Below are 15,000 nucleotides of genomic sequence, written 5' to 3'. Positions count from 1 at the left end.
ACCTTTCCAACGCCGCCTGAGTTAAGGTGCTACGACGTCCCTAAGTGGAGATGCCTCTAAATGAACACCTTTTCCCAACTTTGCACGTTTCCAGCTTGAGAGGAAAAGGGGCTTAAAATTCACAGTTATTCGCCCGAACGTGGGATTTGGCTGGGGACGGTTTCTATATTCAAGTTGGGATGGGGGGCACCGAGGTGAGTGGTGGTTGTCCCCGAAAAAGCTCTCCCCTTTTCCGTAGCCCCGTTTAAAGTTTTGTTTGGGCTCCTGTTCAGCGGGGAAGCGCGTGCGCGTGGCAAACTTGACACCCCCGTGTTCCCCTGGTCCAGACCTTTCCAACGCCGCCTGAGTCAAGGTGCTACGACGTCCCCAAGTGGGGATGCCTGTAGATGAGCACATTTTCCCAACTTTGAATGTAAGTTTCCAGTATCATTGAAAATGTGGCCTCAAACGAGCAGTTTTGCCCCCGAACGTGGGATTTGGCTGGGGACGGTTTCTATATTCAAGTTGGGATGGGGGGCACCGAGGTGAGTGGTGGTTGTCCCCGAAAAAGCCCTCCCCTTTTCCGTAGCCCCGTTTAAAGTTCTGTTTGGGCTCCTGTTCAGCGGGGAAGCGCGTGCGCGTGGCAAACTTGACACCCCCGTGTTCCCCTGGTCCAGACCTTTCCAACGCCGCCTGAGTCAAGGTGCTACGACGTCCCCAAGTGGGGATGCCTGTAGATGAGCACATTTTCCCAACTTTGAATGTAAGTTTCCAGTATCATTGAAAATGTGGCCTCAAACGAGCAGTTTTGCCCCCGAACGTGGGATTTGGCTGGGGACGGTTTCTATATTCAAGTTGGGATGGGGGGCACCGAGGTGAGTGGTGGTTGTCCCCGAAAAAGCCCTCCCCTTTTCCGTAGCCCCGTTTAAAGTTTTGTTTGGGCTCCTGTTCAGCGGGGATGCGCGTGCGCGTGGCAACCTTGACACGCCCGTGTTCCCCTGGACCAGACCTTTCTAACGCCGCCTGAGTTAAGGTGCTACGACGTCCCTAAGTGGAGATGCCTGTAAATGAACACCTTTTCCCAACTTTGCACGTTTCCAGCTTGAGAGGAAAAGGGGCTTAAAATTCACAGTTATTCGCCCGAACGTGGGATTTCGCTGGGGACGGTTTCTAAGTTCAAGTTGGGACGGGGGGCACCGAGGTGAGTGGTGGTTGTCCCCGAAAAAGCCCTCCCCTTTTCCGTAGCCCCGTTTAAAGTTTTGTTTGGGCTCCTGTTCAGCGGGGAAGCGCGTGCGCGTGGCAACCTTGACACGCCCGTGTTCCCCTGGACCAGACCTTTCTAACGCCGCCTGAGTTAAGGTGCTACGACGTCCCCAAGTGGGGATGCCTGTAGATGAGCACATTTTCCCAACTTTGAATGTAAGTTTCCAGTATCATTGAAAATGTGGCCTCAAACGAGCAGTTTTGCCCCCGAACGTGGGATTTGGCTGGGGACGGTTTCTATATTCAAGTTGGGATGGGGGGCACCGAGGTGAGTGGTGGTTGTCCCCGAAAAAGCCCTCCCCTTTTCCGTAGCCCCGTTTAAAGTTCTGTTTGGGCTCCTGTTCAGCGGGGAAGCGCGTGCGCGTGGCAAACTTGACACCCCCGTGTTCCCCTGGTCCAGACCTTTCCAACGCCGCCTGAGTCAAGGTGCTACGACGTCCCCAAGTGGGGATGCCTGTAGATGAGCACATTTTCCCAACTTTGAATGTAAGTTTCCAGTATCATTGAAAATGTGGCCTCAAACGAGCAGTTTTGCCCCCGAACGTGGGATTTGGCTGGGGACGGTTTCTATATTCAAGTTGGGATGGGGGGCACCGAGGTGAGTGGTGGTTGTCCCCGAAAAAGCCCTCCCCTTTTCCGTAGCCCCGTTTAAAGTTTTGTTTGGGCTCCTGTTCAGCGGGGATGCGCGTGCGCGTGGCAACCTTGACACGCCCGTGTTCCCCTGGACCAGACCTTTCTAACGCCGCCTGAGTTAAGGTGCTACGACGTCCCTAAGTGGAGATGCCTGTAAATGAACACCTTTTCCCAACTTTGCACGTTTCCAGCTTGAGAGGAAAAGGGGCTTAAAATTCACAGTTATTCGCCCGAACGTGGGATTTCGCTGGGGACGGTTTCTAAGTTCAAGTTGGGACGGGGGGCACCGAGGTGAGTGGTGGTTGTCCCCGAAAAAGCCCTCCCCTTTTCCGTAGCCCCGTTTAAAGTTTTGTTTGGGCTCCTGTTCAGCGGGGAAGCGCGTGCGCGTGGCAACCTTGACACGCCCGTGTTCCCCTGGACCAGACCTTTCTAACGCCGCCTGAGTTAAGGTGCTACGACGTCCCCAAGTGGGGATGCCTGTAGATGAGCACATTTTCCCAACTTTGAATGTAAGTTTCCAGTATCATTGAAAATGTGGCCTCAAACGTGCAGTTTTGCCCCCGAACGTGGGATTTGGCTGGGGACGGTTTCTAAATTCAAGTTGGGATGGGGGGCACCGAGGTGAGTGGTGGTTGTCCCCGAAAAAGCCCTCCCCTTTTCCGTAGCCCCGTTTAAAGTTTTGTTTGGGCTCCTGTTCAACGGGGATGCGCGTGCGCGTGGCAAACATGACACGCCCGTGTTCCCCTGGACCAGACCTTTCTAACGCCACCTGAGTTAAGGTGCTACGACGTCCCCAAGTGGGGATGCCTCTAAATGAAGCCAATTTCTCCTATTTGAATGCACTCTCCCAGCCCAGAGAGGCATGTGCCTTAAAATTCACAGTTATTCACCCGAACGTGGGATTTTGTTGAGGACGGTTTCTAAATTCAAGTTGGAACAGGGGGCACCGACGTGAGTGGTGTTTGTCCCCGAAAAAGCTCTCCCCTTTTCCGTAGCCCCGTTTAAAGTTTTGTTTGGGCTCCTGTTTAGCGGGGATGCGCGTGCGCGTGGCAACCTTGACACGCCCGTGTTCCCCTGGACCAGACCTTTCTAACGCCGCCTGAGTTAAGGTGCTACGACGTCCCTAAGTGGAGATGCCTGTAAATGAACACCTTTTCCCAACTTTGAATGTAAGTTTCCAGTATCATTGAAAATGTGGCCTCAAACGAGCAGTTTTGCCCCCGAACGTGGGATTTGGCTGGGGACGGTTTCTAAATTCAAGTTGGGATGGGGGGAACCGAGGTGAGTGGTGGTTGTCCCCGAAAAAGCCCTCCCCTTTTCCGTAGCCCCGTTTAAAGTTTTGTTTGGGCTCCTGTTCAGCGGGGATGCGCGTGCGCGTGGCAACCTTGACACGCCCGTGTTCCCCTGGACCAGACCTTTCTAACGCCGCCTGAGTTAAGGTGCTACGACGTCCCTAAGTGGAGATGCCTGTAAATGAACACCTTTTCCCAACTTTGCACGTTTCCAGCTTGAGAGGAAAAGGGGCTTAAAATTCACAGTTATTCGCCCGAACGTGGGATTTCGCTGGGGACGGTTTCTAAGTTCAAGTTGGGACGGGGGGCACCGAGGTGAGTGGTGGTTGTCCCCGAAAAAGCCCTCCCCTTTTCCGTAGCCCCGTTTAAAGTTTTGTTTGGGCTCCTGTTCAGCGGGGAAGCGCGTGCGCGTGGCAACCTTGACACGCCCGTGTTCCCCTGGACCAGACCTTTCTAACGCCGCCTGAGTTAAGGTGCTACGACGTCCCCAAGTGGGGATGCCTGTAGATGAGCACATTTTCCCAACTTTGAATGTAAGTTTCCAGTATCATTGAAAATGTGGCCTCAAACGAGCAGTTTTGCCCCCGAACGTGGGATTTGGCTGGGGACGGTTTCTATATTCAAGTTGGGATGGGGGGCACCGAGGTGAGTGGTGGTTGTCCCCGAAAAAGCCCTCCCCTTTTCCGTAGCCCCGTTTAAAGTTCTGTTTGGGCTCCTGTTCAGCGGGGAAGCGCGTGCGCGTGGCAAACTTGACACCCCCGTGTTCCCCTGGTCCAGACCTTTCCAACGCCGCCTGAGTCAAGGTGCTACGACGTCCCCAAGTGGGGATGCCTGTAGATGAGCACATTTTCCCAACTTTGAATGTAAGTTTCCAGTATCATTGAAAATGTGGCCTCAAACGAGCAGTTTTGCCCCCGAACGTGGGATTTGGCTGGGGACGGTTTCTATATTCAAGTTGGGATGGGGGGCACCGAGGTGAGTGGTGGTTGTCCCCGAAAAAGCCCTCCCCTTTTCCGTAGCCCCGTTTAAAGTTTTGTTTGGGCTCCTGTTCAGCGGGGATGCGCGTGCGCGTGGCAACCTTGACACGCCCGTGTTCCCCTGGACCAGACCTTTCTAACGCCGCCTGAGTTAAGGTGCTACGACGTCCCTAAGTGGAGATGCCTGTAAATGAACACCTTTTCCCAACTTTGCACGTTTCCAGCTTGAGAGGAAAAGGGGCTTAAAATTCACAGTTATTCGCCCGAACGTGGGATTTCGCTGGGGACGGTTTCTAAGTTCAAGTTGGGACGGGGGGCACCGAGGTGAGTGGTGGTTGTCCCCGAAAAAGCCCTCCCCTTTTCCGTAGCCCCGTTTAAAGTTTTGTTTGGGCTCCTGTTCAGCGGGGAAGCGCGTGCGCGTGGCAACCTTGACACGCCCGTGTTCCCCTGGACCAGACCTTTCTAACGCCGCCTGAGTTAAGGTGCTACGACGTCCCCAAGTGGGGATGCCTGTAGATGAGCACATTTTCCCAACTTTGAATGTAAGTTTCCAGTATCATTGAAAATGTGGCCTCAAACGAGCAGTTTTGCCCCCGAACGTGGGATTTGGCTGGGGACGGTTTCTATATTCAAGTTGGGATGGGGGGCACCGAGGTGAGTGGTGGTTGTCCCCGAAAAAGCCCTCCCCTTTTCCGTAGCCCCGTTTAAAGTTCTGTTTGGGCTCCTGTTCAGCGGGGAAGCGCGTGCGCGTGGCAAACTTGACACCCCCGTGTTCCCCTGGTCCAGACCTTTCCAACGCCGCCTGAGTCAAGGTGCTACGACGTCCCCAAGTGGGGATGCCTGTAGATGAGCACATTTTCCCAACTTTGAATGTAAGTTTCCAGTATCATTGAAAATGTGGCCTCAAACGAGCAGTTTTGCCCCCGAACGTGGGATTTGGCTGGGGACGGTTTCTATATTCAAGTTGGGATGGGGGGCACCGAGGTGAGTGGTGGTTGTCCCCGAAAAAGCCCTCCCCTTTTCCGTAGCCCCGTTTAAAGTTTTGTTTGGGCTCCTGTTCAGCGGGGATGCGCGTGCGCGTGGCAACCTTGACACGCCCGTGTTCCCCTGGACCAGACCTTTCTAACGCCGCCTGAGTTAAGGTGCTACGACGTCCCTAAGTGGAGATGCCTGTAAATGAACACCTTTTCCCAACTTTGCACGTTTCCAGCTTGAGAGGAAAAGGGGCTTAAAATTCACAGTTATTCGCCCGAACGTGGGATTTCGCTGGGGACGGTTTCTAAGTTCAAGTTGGGACGGGGGGCACCGAGGTGAGTGGTGGTTGTCCCCGAAAAAGCCCTCCCCTTTTCCGTAGCCCCGTTTAAAGTTTTGTTTGGGCTCCTGTTCAGCGGGGAAGCGCGTGCGCGTGGCAACCTTGACACGCCCGTGTTCCCCTGGACCAGACCTTTCTAACGCCGCCTGAGTTAAGGTGCTACGACGTCCCCAAGTGGGGATGCCTGTAGATGAGCACATTTTCCCAACTTTGAATGTAAGTTTCCAGTATCATTGAAAATGTGGCCTCAAACGAGCAGTTTTGCCCCCGAACGTGGGATTTGGCTGGGGACGGTTTCTATATTCAAGTTGGGATGGGGGGCACCGAGGTGAGTGGTGGTTGTCCCCGAAAAAGCCCTCCCCTTTTCCGTAGCCCCGTTTAAAGTTCTGTTTGGGCTCCTGTTCAGCGGGGAAGCGCGTGCGCGTGGCAAACTTGACACCCCCGTGTTCCCCTGGTCCAGACCTTTCCAACGCCGCCTGAGTCAAGGTGCTACGACGTCCCCAAGTGGGGATGCCTGTAGATGAGCACATTTTCCCAACTTTGAATGTAAGTTTCCAGTATCATTGAAAATGTGGCCTCAAACGAGCAGTTTTGCCCCCGAACGTGGGATTTGGCTGGGGACGGTTTCTATATTCAAGTTGGGATGGGGGGCACCGAGGTGAGTGGTGGTTGTCCCCGAAAAAGCCCTCCCCTTTTCCGTAGCCCCGTTTAAAGTTTTGTTTGGGCTCCTGTTCAGCGGGGATGCGCGTGCGCGTGGCAACCTTGACACGCCCGTGTTCCCCTGGACCAGACCTTTCTAACGCCGCCTGAGTTAAGGTGCTACGACGTCCCTAAGTGGAGATGCCTGTAAATGAACACCTTTTCCCAACTTTGCACGTTTCCAGCTTGAGAGGAAAAGGGGCTTAAAATTCACAGTTATTCGCCCGAACGTGGGATTTCGCTGGGGACGGTTTCTAAGTTCAAGTTGGGACGGGGGGCACCGAGGTGAGTGGTGGTTGTCCCCGAAAAAGCCCTCCCCTTTTCCGTAGCCCCGTTTAAAGTTTTGTTTGGGCTCCTGTTCAGCGGGGAAGCGCGTGCGCGTGGCAAACTTGACACCCCCGTGTTCCCCTGGTCCAGACCTTTCCAACGCCGCCTGAGTCAAGGTGCTACGACGTCCCCAAGTGGGGATGCCTGTAGATGAGCACATTTTCCCAACTTTGAATGTAAGTTTCCAGTATCATTGAAAATGTGGCCTCAAACGAGCAGTTTTGCCCCCGAACGTGGGATTTGGCTGGGGACGGTTTCTATATTCAAGTTGGGATGGGGGGCACCGAGGTGAGTGGTGGTTGTCCCCGAAAAAGCCCTCCCCTTTTCCGTAGCCCCGTTTAAAGTTCTGTTTGGGCTCCTGTTCAGCGGGGAAGCGCGTGCGCGTGGCAAACTTGACACCCCCGTGTTCCCCTGGTCCAGACCTTTCCAACGCCGCCTGAGTCAAGGTGCTACGACGTCCCCAAGTGGGGATGCCTGTAGATGAGCACATTTTCCCAACTTTGAATGTAAGTTTCCAGTATCATTGAAAATGTGGCCTCAAACGAGCAGTTTTGCCCCCGAACGTGGGATTTGGCTGGGGACGGTTTCTATATTCAAGTTGGGATGGGGGGCACCGAGGTGAGTGGTGGTTGTCCCCGAAAAAGCCCTCCCCTTTTCCGTAGCCCCGTTTAAAGTTTTGTTTGGGCTCCTGTTCAGCGGGGATGCGCGTGCGCGTGGCAACCTTGACACGCCCGTGTTCCCCTGGACCAGACCTTTCTAACGCCGCCTGAGTTAAGGTGCTACGACGTCCCTAAGTGGAGATGCCTGTAAATGAACACCTTTTCCCAACTTTGCACGTTTCCAGCTTGAGAGGAAAAGGGGCTTAAAATTCACAGTTATTCGCCCGAACGTGGGATTTCGCTGGGGACGGTTTCTAAGTTCAAGTTGGGACGGGGGGCACCGAGGTGAGTGGTGGTTGTCCCCGAAAAAGCCCTCCCCTTTTCCGTAGCCCCGTTTAAAGTTTTGTTTGGGCTCCTGTTCAGCGGGGAAGCGCGTGCGCGTGGCAACCTTGACACGCCCGTGTTCCCCTGGACCAGACCTTTCTAACGCCGCCTGAGTTAAGGTGCTACGACGTCCCCAAGTGGGGATGCCTGTAGATGAGCACATTTTCCCAACTTTGAATGTAAGTTTCCAGTATCATTGAAAATGTGGCCTCAAACGAGCAGTTTTGCCCCCGAACGTGGGATTTGGCTGGGGACGGTTTCTATATTCAAGTTGGGATGGGGGGCACCGAGGTGAGTGGTGGTTGTCCCCGAAAAAGCCCTCCCCTTTTCCGTAGCCCCGTTTAAAGTTCTGTTTGGGCTCCTGTTCAGCGGGGAAGCGCGTGCGCGTGGCAAACTTGACACCCCCGTGTTCCCCTGGTCCAGACCTTTCCAACGCCGCCTGAGTCAAGGTGCTACGACGTCCCCAAGTGGGGATGCCTGTAGATGAGCACATTTTCCCAACTTTGAATGTAAGTTTCCAGTATCATTGAAAATGTGGCCTCAAACGAGCAGTTTTGCCCCCGAACGTGGGATTTGGCTGGGGACGGTTTCTATATTCAAGTTGGGATGGGGGGCACCGAGGTGAGTGGTGGTTGTCCCCGAAAAAGCCCTCCCCTTTTCCGTAGCCCCGTTTAAAGTTTTGTTTGGGCTCCTGTTCAGCGGGGATGCGCGTGCGCGTGGCAACCTTGACACGCCCGTGTTCCCCTGGACCAGACCTTTCTAACGCCGCCTGAGTTAAGGTGCTACGACGTCCCTAAGTGGAGATGCCTGTAAATGAACACCTTTTCCCAACTTTGCACGTTTCCAGCTTGAGAGGAAAAGGGGCTTAAAATTCACAGTTATTCGCCCGAACGTGGGATTTCGCTGGGGACGGTTTCTAAGTTCAAGTTGGGACGGGGGGCACCGAGGTGAGTGGTGGTTGTCCCCGAAAAAGCCCTCCCCTTTTCCGTAGCCCCGTTTAAAGTTTTGTTTGGGCTCCTGTTCAGCGGGGAAGCGCGTGCGCGTGGCAACCTTGACACGCCCGTGTTCCCCTGGACCAGACCTTTCTAACGCCGCCTGAGTTAAGGTGCTACGACGTCCCCAAGTGGGGATGCCTGTAGATGAGCACATTTTCCCAACTTTGAATGTAAGTTTCCAGTATCATTGAAAATGTGGCCTCAAACGTGCAGTTTTGCCCCCGAACGTGGGATTTGGCTGGGGACGGTTTCTAAATTCAAGTTGGGATGGGGGGCACCGAGGTGAGTGGTGGTTGTCCCCGAAAAAGCCCTCCCCTTTTCCGTAGCCCCGTTTAAAGTTTTGTTTGGGCTCCTGTTCAACGGGGATGCGCGTGCGCGTGGCAAACATGACACGCCCGTGTTCCCCTGGACCAGACCTTTCTAACGCCACCTGAGTTAAGGTGCTACGACGTCCCCAAGTGGGGATGCCTCTAAATGAAGCCAATTTCTCCTATTTGAATGCACTCTCCCAGCCCAGAGAGGCATGTGCCTTAAAATTCACAGTTATTCACCCGAACGTGGGATTTTGTTGAGGACGGTTTCTAAATTCAAGTTGGAACAGGGGGCACCGACGTGAGTGGTGTTTGTCCCCGAAAAAGCTCTCCCCTTTTCCGTAGCCCCGTTTAAAGTTTTGTTTGGGCTCCTGTTTAGCGGGGATGCGCGTGCGCGTGGCAACCTTGACACGCCCGTGTTCCCCTGGACCAGACCTTTCTAACGCCGCCTGAGTTAAGGTGCTACGACGTCCCTAAGTGGAGATGCCTGTAAATGAACACCTTTTCCCAACTTTGAATGTAAGTTTCCAGTATCATTGAAAATGTGGCCTCAAACGAGCAGTTTTGCCCCCGAACGTGGGATTTGGCTGGGGACGGTTTCTAAATTCAAGTTGGGATGGGGGGAACCGAGGTGAGTGGTGGTTGTCCCCGAAAAAGCCCTCCCCTTTTCCGTAGCCCCGTTTAAAGTTTTGTTTGGGCTCCTGTTCAGCGGGGATGCGCGTGCGCGTGGCAACCTTGACACGCCCGTGTTCCCCTGGACCAGACCTTTCTAACGCCGCCTGAGTTAAGGTGCTACGACGTCCCTAAGTGGAGATGCCTGTAAATGAACACCTTTTCCCAACTTTGCACGTTTCCAGCTTGAGAGGAAAAGGGGCTTAAAATTCACAGTTATTCGCCCGAACGTGGGATTTCGCTGGGGACGGTTTCTAAGTTCAAGTTGGGACGGGGGGCACCGAGGTGAGTGGTGGTTGTCCCCGAAAAAGCCCTCCCCTTTTCCGTAGCCCCGTTTAAAGTTTTGTTTGGGCTCCTGTTCAGCGGGGAAGCGCGTGCGCGTGGCAACCTTGACACGCCCGTGTTCCCCTGGACCAGACCTTTCTAACGCCGCCTGAGTTAAGGTGCTACGACGTCCCCAAGTGGGGATGCCTGTAGATGAGCACATTTTCCCAACTTTGAATGTAAGTTTCCAGTATCATTGAAAATGTGGCCTCAAACGAGCAGTTTTGCCCCCGAACGTGGGATTTGGCTGGGGACGGTTTCTATATTCAAGTTGGGATGGGGGGCACCGAGGTGAGTGGTGGTTGTCCCCGAAAAAGCCCTCCCCTTTTCCGTAGCCCCGTTTAAAGTTCTGTTTGGGCTCCTGTTCAGCGGGGAAGCGCGTGCGCGTGGCAAACTTGACACCCCCGTGTTCCCCTGGTCCAGACCTTTCCAACGCCGCCTGAGTCAAGGTGCTACGACGTCCCCAAGTGGGGATGCCTGTAGATGAGCACATTTTCCCAACTTTGAATGTAAGTTTCCAGTATCATTGAAAATGTGGCCTCAAACGAGCAGTTTTGCCCCCGAACGTGGGATTTGGCTGGGGACGGTTTCTATATTCAAGTTGGGATGGGGGGCACCGAGGTGAGTGGTGGTTGTCCCCGAAAAAGCCCTCCCCTTTTCCGTAGCCCCGTTTAAAGTTTTGTTTGGGCTCCTGTTCAGCGGGGATGCGCGTGCGCGTGGCAACCTTGACACGCCCGTGTTCCCCTGGACCAGACCTTTCTAACGCCGCCTGAGTTAAGGTGCTACGACGTCCCTAAGTGGAGATGCCTGTAAATGAACACCTTTTCCCAACTTTGCACGTTTCCAGCTTGAGAGGAAAAGGGGCTTAAAATTCACAGTTATTCGCCCGAACGTGGGATTTCGCTGGGGACGGTTTCTAAGTTCAAGTTGGGACGGGGGGCACCGAGGTGAGTGGTGGTTGTCCCCGAAAAAGCCCTCCCCTTTTCCGTAGCCCCGTTTAAAGTTTTGTTTGGGCTCCTGTTCAGCGGGGAAGCGCGTGCGCGTGGCAACCTTGACACGCCCGTGTTCCCCTGGACCAGACCTTTCTAACGCCGCCTGAGTTAAGGTGCTACGACGTCCCCAAGTGGGGATGCCTGTAGATGAGCACATTTTCCCAACTTTGAATGTAAGTTTCCAGTATCATTGAAAATGTGGCCTCAAACGAGCAGTTTTGCCCCCGAACGTGGGATTTGGCTGGGGACGGTTTCTATATTCAAGTTGGGATGGGGGGCACCGAGGTGAGTGGTGGTTGTCCCCGAAAAAGCCCTCCCCTTTTCCGTAGCCCCGTTTAAAGTTCTGTTTGGGCTCCTGTTCAGCGGGGAAGCGCGTGCGCGTGGCAAACTTGACACCCCCGTGTTCCCCTGGTCCAGACCTTTCCAACGCCGCCTGAGTCAAGGTGCTACGACGTCCCCAAGTGGGGATGCCTGTAGATGAGCACATTTTCCCAACTTTGAATGTAAGTTTCCAGTATCATTGAAAATGTGGCCTCAAACGAGCAGTTTTGCCCCCGAACGTGGGATTTGGCTGGGGACGGTTTCTATATTCAAGTTGGGATGGGGGGCACCGAGGTGAGTGGTGGTTGTCCCCGAAAAAGCCCTCCCCTTTTCCGTAGCCCCGTTTAAAGTTTTGTTTGGGCTCCTGTTCAGCGGGGATGCGCGTGCGCGTGGCAACCTTGACACGCCCGTGTTCCCCTGGACCAGACCTTTCTAACGCCGCCTGAGTTAAGGTGCTACGACGTCCCTAAGTGGAGATGCCTGTAAATGAACACCTTTTCCCAACTTTGCACGTTTCCAGCTTGAGAGGAAAAGGGGCTTAAAATTCACAGTTATTCGCCCGAACGTGGGATTTCGCTGGGGACGGTTTCTAAGTTCAAGTTGGGACGGGGGGCACCGAGGTGAGTGGTGGTTGTCCCCGAAAAAGCCCTCCCCTTTTCCGTAGCCCCGTTTAAAGTTTTGTTTGGGCTCCTGTTCAGCGGGGAAGCGCGTGCGCGTGGCAACCTTGACACGCCCGTGTTCCCCTGGACCAGACCTTTCTAACGCCGCCTGAGTTAAGGTGCTACGACGTCCCCAAGTGGGGATGCCTGTAGATGAGCACATTTTCCCAACTTTGAATGTAAGTTTCCAGTATCATTGAAAATGTGGCCTCAAACGAGCAGTTTTGCCCCCGAACGTGGGATTTGGCTGGGGACGGTTTCTATATTCAAGTTGGGATGGGGGGCACCGAGGTGAGTGGTGGTTGTCCCCGAAAAAGCCCTCCCCTTTTCCGTAGCCCCGTTTAAAGTTCTGTTTGGGCTCCTGTTCAGCGGGGAAGCGCGTGCGCGTGGCAAACTTGACACCCCCGTGTTCCCCTGGTCCAGACCTTTCCAACGCCGCCTGAGTCAAGGTGCTACGACGTCCCCAAGTGGGGATGCCTGTAGATGAGCACATTTTCCCAACTTTGAATGTAAGTTTCCAGTATCATTGAAAATGTGGCCTCAAACGAGCAGTTTTGCCCCCGAACGTGGGATTTGGCTGGGGACGGTTTCTATATTCAAGTTGGGATGGGGGGCACCGAGGTGAGTGGTGGTTGTCCCCGAAAAAGCCCTCCCCTTTTCCGTAGCCCCGTTTAAAGTTTTGTTTGGGCTCCTGTTCAGCGGGGATGCGCGTGCGCGTGGCAACCTTGACACGCCCGTGTTCCCCTGGACCAGACCTTTCTAACGCCGCCTGAGTTAAGGTGCTACGACGTCCCTAAGTGGAGATGCCTGTAAATGAACACCTTTTCCCAACTTTGCACGTTTCCAGCTTGAGAGGAAAAGGGGCTTAAAATTCACAGTTATTCGCCCGAACGTGGGATTTCGCTGGGGACGGTTTCTAAGTTCAAGTTGGGACGGGGGGCACCGAGGTGAGTGGTGGTTGTCCCCGAAAAAGCCCTCCCCTTTTCCGTAGCCCCGTTTAAAGTTTTGTTTGGGCTCCTGTTCAGCGGGGAAGCGCGTGCGCGTGGCAACCTTGACACGCCCGTGTTCCCCTGGACCAGACCTTTCTAACGCCGCCTGAGTTAAGGTGCTACGACGTCCCCAAGTGGGGATGCCTGTAGATGAGCACATTTTCCCAACTTTGAATGTAAGTTTCCAGTATCATTGAAAATGTGGCCTCAAACGAGCAGTTTTGCCCCCGAACGTGGGATTTGGCTGGGGACGGTTTCTATATTCAAGTTGGGATGGGGGGCACCGAGGTGAGTGGTGGTTGTCCCCGAAAAAGCCCTCCCCTTTTCCGTAGCCCCGTTTAAAGTTCTGTTTGGGCTCCTGTTCAGCGGGGAAGCGCGTGCGCGTGGCAAACTTGACACCCCCGTGTTCCCCTGGTCCAGACCTTTCCAACGCCGCCTGAGTCAAGGTGCTACGACGTCCCCAAGTGGGGATGCCTGTAGATGAGCACATTTTCCCAACTTTGAATGTAAGTTTCCAGTATCATTGAAAATGTGGCCTCAAACGAGCAGTTTTGCCCCCGAACGTGGGATTTGGCTGGGGACGGTTTCTATATTCAAGTTGGGATGGGGGGCACCGAGGTGAGTGGTGGTTGTCCCCGAAAAAGCCCTCCCCTTTTCCGTAGCCCCGTTTAAAGTTTTGTTTGGGCTCCTGTTCAGCGGGGATGCGCGTGCGCGTGGCAACCTTGACACGCCCGTGTTCCCCTGGACCAGACCTTTCTAACGCCGCCTGAGTTAAGGTGCTACGACGTCCCTAAGTGGAGATGCCTGTAAATGAACACCTTTTCCCAACTTTGCACGTTTCCAGCTTGAGAGGAAAAGGGGCTTAAAATTCACAGTTATTCGCCCGAACGTGGGATTTCGCTGGGGACGGTTTCTAAGTTCAAGTTGGGACGGGGGGCACCGAGGTGAGTGGTGGTTGTCCCCGAAAAAGCCCTCCCCTTTTCCGTAGCCCCGTTTAAAGTTTTGTTTGGGCTCCTGTTCAGCGGGGAAGCGCGTGCGCGTGGCAACCTTGACACGCCCGTGTTCCCCTGGACCAGACCTTTCTAACGCCGCCTGAGTTAAGGTGCTACGACGTCCCCAAGTGGGGATGCCTGTAAATGAACACCTTTTCCCAACTTTGAATGTAAGTTTCCAGTATCATTGAAAATGTGGCCTCAAACGTGCAGTTTTGCCCCCGAACGTGGGATTTGGCTGGGGACGGTTTCTAAATTCAAGTTGGGATGGGGGGCACCGAGGTGAGTGGTGGTTGTCCCCGAAAAAGCCCTCCCCTTTTCCGTAGCCCCGTTTAAAGTTTTGTTTGGGCTCCTGTTCAACGGGGATGCGCGTGCGCGTGGCAAACATGACACGCCCGTGTTCCCCTGGACCAGACCTTTCTAACGCCACCTGAGTTAAGGTGCTACGACGTCCCCAAGTGGGGATGCCTCTAAATGAAGCCAATTTCTCCTATTTGAATGCACTCTCCCAGCCCAGAGAGGCATGTGCCTTAAAATTCACAGTTATTCACCCGAACGTGGGATTTTGTTGAGGACGGTTTCTAAATTCAAGTTGGAACAGGGGGCACCGACGTGAGTGGTGTTTGTCCCCGAAAAAGCTCTCCCCTTTTCCGTAGCCCCGTTTAAAGTTTTGTTTGGGCTCCTGTTTAGCGGGGATGCGCGTGCGCGTGGCAACCTTGACACGCCCGTGTTCCCCTGGACCAGACCTTTCTAACGCCGCCTGAGTTAAGGTGCTACGACGTCCCTAAGTGGAGATGCCTGTAAATGAACACCTTTTCCCAACTTTGAATGTAAGTTTCCAGTATCATTGAAAATGTGGCCTCAAACGAGCAGTTTTGCCCCCGAACGTGGGATTTGGCTGGGGACGGTTTCTAAATTCAAGTTGGGATGGGGGGAACCGAGGTGAGTGGTGGTTGTCCCCGAAAAAGCCCTCCCCTTTTCCGTAGCCCCGTTTAAAGTTTTGTTTGGGCTCCTGTTCAGCGGGGATGCGCGTGCGCGTGGCAACCTTGACACGCCCGTGTTCCCCTGGACCAGACCTTTCTAACGCCACCCGAGTCAAGGTGCTACGACGTCCCTAAATGGGGATGCCTGTAGATGAGCACATTTTCCCAGCTTTGAATGTAAGTTTCCAGCATCATTGAAAATGTGGCCTCAAACGTGCAGTTTTGCGCCCGAACGTGGGATTTTGTTGAGGACGGTTTCTAAATTCAAGTTAGCATAAGGGGCACACGTGTGAGTTG

Source organism: Osmerus mordax (genome assembly GCF_038355195.1).
Source record: "Osmerus mordax isolate fOsmMor3 chromosome 7 unlocalized genomic scaffold, fOsmMor3.pri SUPER_7_unloc_7, whole genome shotgun sequence".
Classification (NCBI taxonomy): Eukaryota; Metazoa; Chordata; class Actinopteri; order Osmeriformes; family Osmeridae; genus Osmerus; species Osmerus mordax.
The sequence above is the reverse complement of the archived record's forward strand: the minus strand, read 5'-3'. Positions refer to the sequence as shown.